General features: G+C 41.1%; 1 non-coding gene across 1 annotated transcript; it reads left to right on the top strand.

Moving 5' to 3' along the window:
- Positions 1-12,708: 12,708 nt before the first annotated feature.
- On the top strand, positions 12,709-12,869 carry LOC111825691. Its single transcript, XR_002828896.1, has one exon. It is a non-coding gene; the product is annotated as a U1 spliceosomal RNA (small nuclear RNA).
- Positions 12,870-13,164: the final 295 nt, after the last annotated feature.

The raw sequence follows: 13,164 nt of genomic DNA, 5'->3' as shown, positions 1-13,164 counted from the left end.
ACTGGTCACTGCTATAAGCATCCAGTGCTCCGTCCTGCTGGAACCTTCTGAGGAATTGCATGAGATGCTCTTGAGACTGGTTGCCCAAGGAGCCAAAGCCACGTGTATTTGTCCAATAGTCTCGCCAAATTGATCCCCAGCCCACTCTGGGCGGCTCGTCTGAGTGTAGAGCAGCCCCTTGTTCAGGGAAGCTCCAGGGCTGAAAGCAGGAGTTAAGGGAGAAGGCCCAGGACAAGGCATTCTTGTACTGTGGGAATTCTTTTTTTTTTTTTTTTAGACTATGGAGGCTTTTTTCTTTATTGTCTAAAGTTTTACATATGTCTCCTTTTCCCCCAATTGACACCCCACCCCCCAGAACTGTGGGAATTCTATGGGAAGCTGGGCAAAGCCTCATGCATCTGGTCGCCATGGCAATAGCTGGAGTAGGGGGTGAGGCTAAAAGGAATCTGAACTGATGCCTCATAATTGTGCCTAATACTTCCCTTTTAATAGGGAGTGTGGGCGAAATAATAGAGCGGGCCAGGCTGTAAAGTGGAGTGGAATGGGATTATCATGAACAGGAGGCCGTATCCAAACCCCAACACATGCACTGACAAGTAGAAATGCATTTAAAGAAACAGAAGATTTATTTGGTTACTGGCATCTGAACTATGGAGAAAATATGTTGAAAATTGTGACCCTCTTGAAAATTTGAGAATTGTCTTCAGCATGAAAAGTGGTACTCCTTCAGTTGCTGATTTTAATCAGTCATGGAAGAACTGGGGCTGAATAAGGGGCTCGGTTCCAGAGGAGCCATCAGAACGACATGGGGCATCTGCAGAAGCCATTCAAGCATGAGTTTCCTGTCACCGAGATATCTGACATGGATACCCTTCGTCTGAAAGGCTATGAAATGATGCTTCAGCACTGAAGAATCTTCCTGCTCAAGTGGTTCTGAGGTGTGTTATGCCTTATCTCCTTTTTATTTTTAACAAAGAATAATTTTTATTGTGGTAAGAACATTTAACATGAGATCTGTCCTCCTAACAAATTTTAAGTGTACAATCCATTATTGTTGATTGTGGGTTCAATGTTGTACCTGGATCTCTGGGGCTTCTTCACCTTCCTTAAGTGAAACTGTATGCCTGAAAATTAAGTGCTTCTTTGCCTACATAGGCATCCAGCTTCTCAGCCATAGCGGGCTACCAGAAAACCATCCATGTTTTCTTGCCTCTAGATATTTGAGAAGAGATAGATGTGATGAAAGCTGTAATAAATGTGCCAACCTGTGGTCTCTCCATGATGCTCAGCTCCATGTGACACGGGACCTTGCCTTGTGTTTGCAACAGAAATTCTTTACTGTAGAGTTAGGGTTTTGGTAAGCAGTGGATAATATAGTGCTCCCTTTAGAGGGGAACTTTCTCCTCCTTATCTCCCCCAAAGACTGAAGAAGTCAGAGGCTGGTCCCTAGACGGAGTTAGAGATAATGAGGTGACATCCAGAAGTTGAGTTGGGACCAATCAGGAACAATTTCCATGTGAGCAGTTCCATTGCTTTTGAGACTATACTTTGGGTTCACTATGAATTACAAAAGCTAAGATGTTCATTTGTATCAGGAAAGAAAGAGACAGACATTTCAATAGCTACAGGAAGCAGTAACATAGGAAATAAAATAATTGAAATAAATAAAATACAAGGAAATCAAGAGATGGAGGTGAAAGCAGAAAGCAGCTTCTTTTGAGGCCAAATTTTTAGAACTTCCTGTTGTTCCTTTCCCTCCCCTTCGAAGGCTGGCCTGCTCTGCAGACTGTCAACAGACCTGGCGTGCTGGCTTTCAGCTCCAGGGATTCTGAATTAGAAGATTCTCATTTGTCAAAATGTACTGGCTTTCTCAGGCCACAGACTGGGAGAAGATATTTGCAAAACACAAGTCTCATAAAGGACTTGATGCAGAATATATAAAGCACGTTTAAAACTCAATAATATGAAGAAAAACAGTCTGATTAAAAAATGGGCAGAAAATTTCAATAGAAACTTCACCCTAGAAGATGTACAGATGGCAAATAAATACATGAAAAGATGCCCAACATTATTGATCATTAAGGAAATGCAAGTTAAAAATACAATGAAATGCAACTATACACTCATTAGAAAAGCTGGAATTAAAAAGATTGACAATGCCAGGTATTGGTGAGGGTTTGGAGCTACTAGAACTCTCATGCACAGTTGAAGGGAATGTAAAATGATGGAGCCACCTTGGAAAAGTTTGGAATTCTTTTAGACAGACACTTACATACTATATGACCCAGTAATCTTACTCATTATTATTCATAATAATCCCAAACTGGAAATAATCCAAATCTCCATCAACTGGTGAATGGATAAATGCATTGTGGTCAGTCCGTACAATGGAATATCAGTCAGCAATAAAAATGAAGTACAAATGTCTAAAACAACATGGATGAGTCTCAAAAGTGAAAGAAGCCAAAAGACTAAATGTTGTAGGATCTTATTTATATGAAGTTCTAGAAAAGGCAAACCTAATGGTTGAAGAAAACAGATCAGCGACTGCTGGGGACTGCAGTGGGGGAATGGGACTGACTGCAAAGAGGAACTTTTCGGGGACAGAAATGTTATATATCTTAATTGTGGAGACGGTAGGCAACTATACACATTTGTCAAAACTCATCAAACAGCACACTTAAAATGATGAATTTTATTGTATATGAATTGTACCTTAATACTTTAGTAAAGCTGATTAAAATGTTATGCCAACTGACACCTCAGCTTTTGGATAGAATGCCAAAGGGAAATCATTTGTCAATCTGTGGGTGTGGCATGGAGACCCTCAAGCTTGGGGAGGGTGAACATTATCTGCTCCTGAATCAAGAGCCATAACGTAAAGCTGTACTTTGCAGAGCCCGGGTCAGAACTGGGTCAAGGAGGAAAGGGCCGTTCCAGAGGCAGGGCCTCCCTGGTGAAATCGTCATCATAAAATAAATTCAAAGCATATAAAAAGGATATATCCTCAAAAGGATATAAATATAAGTGCATGCTAAAGGTTTTATTTTACTCATAATGAGAAAACCAGGCAGATGTTATAACCAGTAAGGAATAAGATAAAGAGTAAAATAAAAAGAGAAGAGGAATGTTGAAATGAATGCAAACGGAGGCGAAATTGGTTTTCCACAGTGAGGAGGGGTGTCTTCCCACCGGAAAGAATTCATTTGCATGTCGATAGACAAGAATTATCTTGCACTGCCCTCGGTTACACGTTACACATGGTGAAATTGTTTCCATACCACCAGAATCAGATCACGGCGAGGGGTGTGCTATAAACAAATCTAGTTTTCCATTGAAACAATGTTTTCCCTACCTGAGGAATCTGGAAAGGCTTCCTGGAACCACGCTGAAAAGCAGCTGCTTCTTGTCATGGCTTTTGTGGCTGCGTTTTATGTCTCTCTCAGGCTCTGTCCCTGCTCTCAAAGTGAACCCTGCTGTAAAGCCGCCATTCCCCCTGCAGAACTCATTTGTTAAAGAGAACTTCAGTGGGATACAGACTTATTTTGCTGAACACCTTGAATACCTTCACCACCCCAAGTAGTAAGTGGCCTAATGTACCAATCATATTCATGCTCCTTCTGAATGCCATCACCCTTGTGAGAATGAAGAGGCAGAGCTAACTCCAAGCACAGCACTAGCTCAAGGTAGAGTTTTTAACTCTCAAAGCAATTCCATCCCCACATTCTCCAGGCTCCCAAGACCTGATGAGGGTGGTAAATCACACTAATAGCCATACTTTCACGGCTTTGGAACATAAATGCTTACTTGCAAAACTTCTATATTTTCTTGGACTAGTTTTTATTATAAATCCTCATCCCCATACCAATGGTACTCTCTATAAAAAGAGAATTGAAATAAACTTCCTATATACCTTTTAGAATTATATGGAAGCTCCAACCACATAAGTGAATAGAAGGCAAGAGATTTTCAAGTTAAATTTGTTGTTGGTAGAGTGTAGTGATTAAGAATAGGAAAGGTAATCAGACAAAGATGGTTCTGTTTGATTTGTCTTGAAATAAATAGCTAATTTTTCGTATATCCATGTAGCAAGGTTAAAAAAGTTATCTATAGGACAAGCAGCAGATTTCTTCCTAGAGGCAAATACAATAAGTAAAAATGTAAACAATGAGTATTAATTTAATCAGAAATTGGGATAGAACTATTGGGAAGATGAGAAAAGGAGATGTGGATTTGGTGTGTGTGTTTGTGGGGTATGTGGTGGTGGTGAGAAGATCATTAAATGTTTATATTCAGTTGAAGGAAATGAACAGATAATATGTAAAATTAAGCAAGAAGTATTAGTATAAGCCTATTATTTAGAACTCTGGCTGTAAATACACAACATAGCTGAGAAATGATGGTAATTAAAGGGAAAGGGGAGTGTTGCTTTGGTGTGTGTGTGTGTGTGTGTGTTTTATCACAAGCTTATTGGCACTATTTGACATTTTAAACTATGTGAATATACCATTCCACATATGACTTCTGGTAAGTGATTTCTTAAATATTTAAATAAGATTTTTTTTAAGATAAATATTTCATAGGATCTGTTATGTCACCAGAAGCCTCTAAAACATACAACAATAGGCCTTTAGTTCTCAGAGATATGTGTGAAACTACAAATTCTCCCCTCAGAGATGTGCTTGCCTCCATTTTCAACCTGCCTTCATGCCCTATGCTTCCAACTTTCCATCATGCTTCACTGTTGTAGAACAGAAAAAATGGCAATAAAGTGATGAAGACGTGTGTCTGGGACTTGTAGCTGCCTTGGAAAGATGACTAGGTGAGCTAAAGAGGGGCTTAGAGAACCAGTGTCAGGTACTCTCTTGACTCTCCTGTGTAAGTGACCTCTCAGGCAATTATTAATAAACTAGTGTCCCAGTGCACAAAATTCATGCACATTAAAAGGGAATTAATTAGAGGAAATATTTTAATATTGCTACTTGTCCTTTCTCTATAATAGAAGTGTCAGATATGAAAGAAAATTAGTAAAATGTATATGAAAATCTTCCTCCTGTCAGAGTCTGGGATGCGGCTCAAAATCGCGCGAGAACCAGACCCACCAGCTTGTCCTGCCAGCTTCATCAGCCTCTTCGTTTCTACTCGGTGCCTCTAAACCACCCCACAACTCTCCTGTTTTTAAAAGCATTGCCAAAAGCTTTCATTTGATCCTGTTTTCTCCTTTGGTTTCTGACTAATTTCTTCAACCTTATTTTTATTGGTACTCTTGACTTTTAGCTCTTTTCTCTCTATTGCCTCCTTGACCCGTGGCAATGGATTTCTTCCTAGCACTGCAAATCAACTACCTCCCATCACCCCGAAGCTTGGCAGGTGCCTCCCTTCAATGTCACAATATGACCTTTCCTGCAGGCTTTTCGTTCTTTTCCTGTTTGTTTGTTTTTTTAATTCCTCTCCTTTTTTATTTTGAAAAGTTTCCAATCCATAGGAAAGTTGAAAGAATAATGCAAAGAATACCCATATATTCTTTATCTTATTTCACCAAATTACTAATATTTTACCACATTTGATCCCGTGTGTGTGTGTGTGTGTGTGTGTGTGTTTGTATGAGCATGTGTTTTAGCAGAGAAATTTGGGGGGAAAAAGGTTGTATTCATCATATTTCACCTAAATGTTTCACTCTAAATACTCCAGTTTACATGGTTAAGCATGTATTTCCTAAAAATGTCATTCGAGGAATTTAACATTGATTCAATGAGATCATTATTTAATAAACAGCCCATATTGAAACCCTAAATTGTTGCCCAAAATAGCTTTTGAAGTTTTGTTGTTGTTTGTAAATCCAGGATCCAAATACATTTTATACATCATTTTGCATTGTTTTGTTTCTCTGCTCTCCGTTAATCTAGATTCTAGAATGTCCATCTTCTTCTGTGGAATTGCATGATAGCTGGCAGTTTTGAAGTGTTCAAGGCCAGTTGTCTTATAGACTGTCCCTCATTCTGGAATGCTCTGATTGTCTTCTCATGTTTAGATTCAGGTTAAATATTGTTTTGTCTTCTGTTTTGGCAAGAATTCTACATAAGTGATGTGTATTTCCACTTGCATCACATCTGGAGGTACATGTCAATTTTGTCCCATTATTCATTTGGTAACCATGCTGTCTGCCAAATTTCTCCTTTGTAAACATATCTTATTTCCATTCGTAATTAACAAGTATTATTTTGAGACCATGTGAATGAACAGCCTGTGTCCAACAACTCTTCACTCGGTGGTTTTAGCATGCATCGATTACCCTTACCTCGACCAATTATTGTACTGATGGCTGCAAAGTAGCAATTTTCTCATTCCTTCTACGTTTATTGGCTGGTGTTTTCATGTAAAAACAGCTTCTCCTGCTTAGTTTTTGTTCAACACAAGTATGGGCTCAGAATTTCTTTTCTTTTCTTCTGCTTTATAACCCGTAGCCATCATTATTCTTTTTGATGCTCAAATCAGTACAAACGTGGCCAGTGGGAGCCCCATTAAGCCAACTTCGGTGTGCTTTTGATGTAGGCATATTTAGTCTTTCAGCATTTTCTTACTTTCGGGCCCAAGATGTTTCATGCAGGTTTGTACTTTCCCAGCCCCAGACCTGGGGTTGCTATATCTCCAAGAAGTCTGTGTTCGGTTTATTTCTTTTAGACTTCTTGCTGTCCCTGGAACACTAGCTTCTGTTACCCCACAGCCTCCTTCTTGAAGCTCTGGTTTCATAGAAACTACATTACCTTCAATCCCTTGCTACCTTAATAACTGCTGTTTGTGATTCTTGTGTTAGAGTCATTAATATTTTTGACAGCCAGTGAAATATTTGTTACGTGTTGGGCACCATGTGCTCAAGGCACAGAGGCAAAGAGACCACCAGCCCTACCCTCAAGAAGCTCACGCTCTCGGGCTTCTAGCTAGGCGACTTGGTGATTTATCACCCAAAGAGGACACTTTGAAAGTGAAAAGGGCGCTGTAAATAATTACACCGGAACAAGAGACATAAATCTGTACTGTCCAAGGCAAACCAGGAGTTTCATCATCTACTGTTGGCTGATGCCCTGCGCCCAGCTTTCCTTTATCAAATCTGCTTGCTTAAACATAGCTTCCAGCATGTAATCCCCAGGCCCCCAAAACTGCAGCTTTGTGTTTTAGGAACACAGGTCAAACCCCTTATTATCCTCCCAAGGTGATTTTTATTATTTATTTATTTTCTTTTAAAAATATATTTTATTAATTTCAGAGAGGAAAGGAGAGGGAGAGAGAGATAGAAACATCAATGATGAGAGTGAATCATTGATGGCCTGCCTCCTGCATGCCCCACACTGGGGATTGAGCCCACAACCCAGGCATGTGCCCTGACCAGGAATCGAACTGTGACATTCTGGTTCATAGGTCAATGCTCAACCACTGAGCCACACCGGCTGGACCCAAGATGCTTTTAGATATGACCCTGCGTTATCAAACCCCACTCCCCACTCTGCCCGAGGTGCTTGCCCTAAACTAGTTGTGAGGCTTACAAGAATGTGAATGCATATGTTGTGTGCATCACTGTCTCCAGCATCCTGCACAGCCCCCCAGCACATAGTGGGTGCCCAAATATTAGAATGTTCAAGAAGGGCTCTTAGCTTTCCTCTTCATGTGACATGCTTGCTCCTATTTGTGCCCCAGCTTTGCTTTCCCGGGATGGCTTCCCATCTTTCCTACTCGATTCCCACCTTCTCCCAGTCAGATGTCAGAGTGAGCATGTGCACAGTTTCCCACCTTCTCCTCCAACAGTATAAGGTGAAATCCTGCTTTAAATTTTTAAAATTACACAACCCCACTCAAAAACGAGGAAAACCTCTATGAACCTGAATAGAGTAAACTCATGGTGATGAGAGGGGACTTTGAAGTCATCAGGGCTCATGACCAGATACGGTGGTGGGCAAGGGACATCAGGGGCTGCTTGGGAAAGTCTGCAGGGCCTGTCCTGCCCTTGGTGGGGCACTGGGATTCCTGCATGAAGCCAGATAATTGGTCATTAAATAACTCTACTGGAGAACCGAGAGGAAGTGAGCAGCTTGGGGTGCACATAGAAACATCCACGCAAAATGGAAGTTAGGCTGAGTGGCACAAACAAAGAATTTTACCGAGGTGGGAGTCTGTGATGGTCATGGTTATGTGTCAACTTACTTAGGCCCTGCTGCCCAGAGTAGTGAAATGTTATTCTATATGTTTCTGTGAAGGTATATTTTAGATGAGATTAACATTTAAGTCAGTAGATTTTTGAGTAAAACAAATTACCCTCCATAATGTGGGTGGGCCTCATCCAATCAGTTAAAGACCTTTATAGAAAAAGACTGAGGTCCCTAAAGAGGAGGGAATTCTGCCTTCACTGCACCTTTGGACTTGGATGGTAACTCTTCCCTGGGTCTCCAGGCTGCTGACCTATCCTGCAGATTTTGGACTTAATTATGCCTCCACAATTGCATGATCCAATTCCTTGAAATCAAAGTCTCTCTCTCTCTCTCTCTCTCTCTCTCTCTCTCTCTCTATATATCTCTCTCTCTATATATATATATATATATATATATATATATATATATATCCTATTGGTTCTGTTCCTTTGGAGAATCCTGACTAAACCATTTAACATAGGAAATAGCCAATGTTTCCAGAATGAAGATGTTAAGGTTGAAAGAGCTTCAATACCAAGTGCTGAGCAGTATAAATTTAACAACCACAAACCCCACATCTAGGTATAGTCAATAATTTATCAGCAGCTACTTATTAAGGAACTCACTGTCAGACACTGTTCTAGGGGTATTCAGTGGGGGAGCACATATGCAACATAATACATGCACACATTATATATGTATATAAATTCATGTGTATATAAGTGCTTTGAAGGACAAGCAAATCGGAGTAAAATACTGTCAGAGGAACTGTTTTAGAGAAGGGTTGAAGAAAGTCTTTCTGAAGAGGTGGCAGAGACCTGAATGAAGTGAGGAACAAGCCAAGTGAAGATATAATAGTTATAATAAAACTGCTGAACATAGAGAACAAAGAGAAAAATCTTTCAGGCAGGCAGCAAGAAAAGACCCACTACCCACAAAAGAGTGGCCATGAGATCTACGGCAGCCTATTCAGGTCTAAGAATAAATGCTAGGAGTCCTTCCCCAGGTAAAGCATCATGCAGGGGTGAGGGGAAAATAGACCCTGGCGGACACACAGGGCTGGGAGTGTTAACTCTCGGAGACCCTGCCTGAAAGAATCCCTGAATGATGTGTGCCTCAGGAAGAAGCAATGCTGACTCCATTGTTAAAACACGTTGGATTGACTGTCGAAATAATAAGGTAATTTTTCCTGTATTTTAAAACACGTGTACATACTGTAAAAGCCAAACATATGGATGTGAGAAGTGGGGGGAGTTTGGGTAGAAGCTAAAGTGTTGAAGGTCCTTGTCTTGATGAGGAGGAGGTCAGAGATTCTGATTAAATGTAGACTTGCTTAGGAAAATACATGGCTGCTCGTCATTCTTCATGGCCCGGCTTGCATTGAACCTTCTCCCCGAGTCTTCTCTAATTACCCCAGCACTCTTTCATTTATCTTCTGAAGTCCTCCAGCGCTACAGCCTGTCCATGCAATTTAGCACTTAACTACACAGTGTCACTTGTCTGCAGAGAGCTGAGTGCTCAGGCTCTCAAATCCCCATTGATTAATAGGCAAGGGCGGCATCGAGAAAGGCTTTCCTGGCTGAGACTGCCACTAACTAGCTTTGTGAGCTTGGGCGTGTTACCAGCCTCTGTAGGTTTCAGTTTTCTCATAGTCTGTCAACTGCGATGATGTGCGGAGATGACCTCCAGATCCATTCCAGCACTCGGCATCTATGATTGGTTCTTCCACTCCTATCCTATGTTTTCTGGGGAAGAACTGCCCATAAAGATCATCATGTGAATCAGATGCAATACAGCAGAGCCAGTGGGCAAAATATTAATAGTCCTCTTTCTTTCTGTCCCATCACCTCTTCTCCAGTAAGGGGCTCTCATTTCTCTTTCCCATCAGACTCTCAGCCAGCCTTACTTGAGGACCGTTCCCTGATATGGCCTGAAGTGAATTCCATGGACTAAGCTGAGGCCAAGGGGAGCTTGTAGTCATCAAGGCCTTTGCTTCTGCTGGTGTGTGGGGCTTATTATTCAGTGATTCTGATCAGTTTGTTCCTTTGTTGCATACTCTGTCTTCCTGTCCCCAGCCAATGACTTTCTCCCTAGATGCTGAACCAGTGACTTCATTCATCCAGCCTGCCTGACCCATTAACCCCACACTTCCACCCTGATGTTCTACTTTCAGATGCTTGCTTCTGCCCCAGCCAACACCTTTCTGGGTCTGGGTTACTTATTCCTAAGCTTCTCCCTTATCCGGGGTTGTCAATTTTTTCTTATCTCTTAGATCCCAAATGCTCACTCATTGTACATAATATTGCAAGACAGCAACAATCATATAATTCTTAAAAGTAAATCTTTTAGAAACTATTTAAGATGTTGCAAGTTGTTTCAAAAGGACATGAAGTACATCTCTTTACTGACCTGCTCTCTTCCAGTAGTTTTCTCAAGTAGTGTCAGCAGAATTCAGTTCCTGGAGGGTTGTTGGGCTGACAGCTTCTATTCCTTGCTGGTAGTTGGCCAGAGCTATTCTCAGTTCCAAATGTGATACAATCCTGGAAGCAACATTCTGTCACCTTTGCCATGTTCTAGTGGTTAAATCAAGTCATAGGACCAGTCCACATTCATGGGGAACGGGCTACACAAGGACATGAACACCAGGAGGCAAGGACTATGGGGGCCCATCTTAGAATCTGTCTACCACAGGCAGTAAAATATAAACTTGCATGTTGGAACTCTCTGCCTGCTTTCAGATTTCAGCTCTATCCTTTAGTATCTTTGCTTTTCTGTATCTCAGTTTCTTCACTTGTATAACAAGGATAATAATAGTACCTACCTTATATTAGTTATTATATTTAAAGTACTCAGAACAGCCTGGCATATGGTAGTATGATGTACCTGTTAGCTATTATTACTCTTTCTGTTTGCTGATGTGATTTCTAGAGAGGTGGGGGCAGCACAGGGCAATGTCTACCTTCTCTCTGAGGTGACATTACAGCCTTAAGCCATGGTGCTTCTCAGTCATTTCCACACGCGTAGCATATGGACACTGGTTTCAAGATAATTACAAATAAGCTGCATGGTGTATGTTTGACAAATTGCTTCTTATTGATTGATGTTGGGGTCCTCAAGGGAAGGTGGGATGCCACAAATGATAAGTAAAGTGGCTAGAGCCAACAATTCTGACAGAAGAGTCCTCAGGGACCATTTGATACTGTACAAAGTGGTTTTTTCTTTAGGAAAAGTTAAGATTGGACCATCAAATATTTATGGGCCCTTAGCAGGAGCTGTTGTCCTTCAACTAACTTGTGGAGTGCATTGTAAGACTTCCAAATGAAAACCATTGCCTATGGAAAGAGTTCTGTGTAGAAGGTAGTCTTTAAATATACCTAAGCTTTGTCATTGAAAGAGGAGATGGAATTGGCCCCTATGCCTGTCTCCAGGGGAAACTGTAAAAGCTTTCTTTACAAAAGTGATGTGGAGTATTAGGAAGAAAAGGAGGTTTAGAATAAACCCAGAAAAATCACAAACTCTATCTCAGCAAGTTAAGAAATGGTAACAATGGAGGTTTTAGAATTTAAGAGCAAACTAAGTTGGAATAATCATTGAGATTCACTATTTTCAGGAAGTTTGTCAAAAGACAGCCTTTTTTTTTTGTCTAATATCACAGCAGTAGTAACATCACAAGCACCAGTCAGTAGAATAAATGGCAGAAGAACAGAGCTGAGCTAGCATAATTGACTGCTCAGAGTCAAGTGTACCTATTAGGATTGCATTTAGTTGCAAGTAACTGAACACCTAACTGACAGGACTTACTCAAGTAAGGGGTTTATTTGCCACATGCCACAAAATGTCTTTATCCATTAGGATTGCTCTTAGCTGCAAGTAACTGACAGGCTTACTTGAGTAAGGGGTTTATCTGCCACATGCAACAAAATCTCAGGGAGTAGATGATGCGGGACAAGTAAAAGCAATTCCAAATGTCATCACGGGCCCAGTCTGTTTATCTTCCTCCTCTCTATCCTTAGCAAGTGGCTTTCATTTTTGTGGTCTCCAGAGGGCTGCTGAACCCCTAGTATCATACCTGTTTTAGGAAAGGGAAGGAGTGAGGAAGAAGGCTGAAGGACAATGGGATAAGGAGCTGTACTAGCTGAGTCTGTCCCTTTAAAAACCTTCCCTGAAAACTCTGCCCAGTTTCTCTTTTATTTATTGGCTACTACTGTGTTGCATAACCACTTTTAGCCAAAATTGAGCCTAGAAAATAAAATATTGTGTCTTTCTAGTCTCTACAGTAGAGGAAGGTGGGGGATTGGGTTGGGAGTGGTTTGGGAATTCTAGTCCATAAAACCTGCCATAGTAGTACCCAGAACTCCATGCCATTTCTTGTCATTCTTGTTTGCATATCCCTGACTGGGTTTTCAAACTGTTTCCTTTCTCTATGAGCAGGATGCTAGTTGGAAATGTTTTTGTGGGGTGTCAGAGAATTGGGTAATTTGATGCTAATAATTAGCTAAAAATATGTCTAATAAAGAAAGACTTCATCATACTTACCTGGCCAGGGAGATGCCATGATTATGAAGATGGTTTTCCTAGGCGAGGCTTATCCATTGCACTTGGATGTGCTGACCCCTGCGACTTCCCCAAATGTGGGAAACTTGAGTACATAATTTGTGGTAGTGGGGGATATATTTGTGCTCTCCTCTGAGGGAAGGGGGTGGAAAGGAGAAAAGAAAGACCATATCAATGGCTGCAAGGAATTCCTGCCTGTAATCCTGGGTTCAGTCACTTGACCAATACAACTTTTAGTAATTTGTGCCTTACTGTCTAGTGGTCAAGAGGAATGAGCATAATTATTGTCTTGTACACAAGAGCCTGTCCTTGTAGAGGCCGTGACTTGGTTTCATTCTAGAAAATCTGGCAGCATCTAGCTGGCACATGGCAGTGCTTAACCAATACCTGATTGAGCAAGTGCATATAGTCCTCTCCTCTCTGACTTGCT

This window comes from Myotis lucifugus, unplaced genomic scaffold, assembly GCF_000147115.1.
Source record: "Myotis lucifugus unplaced genomic scaffold, Myoluc2.0 scaffold_36, whole genome shotgun sequence".
NCBI classification, from domain to species: Eukaryota; Metazoa; Chordata; class Mammalia; order Chiroptera; family Vespertilionidae; genus Myotis; species Myotis lucifugus.
The sequence above is the reverse complement of the archived record's forward strand: the minus strand, read 5'-3'. Positions and strand labels throughout refer to the sequence as shown.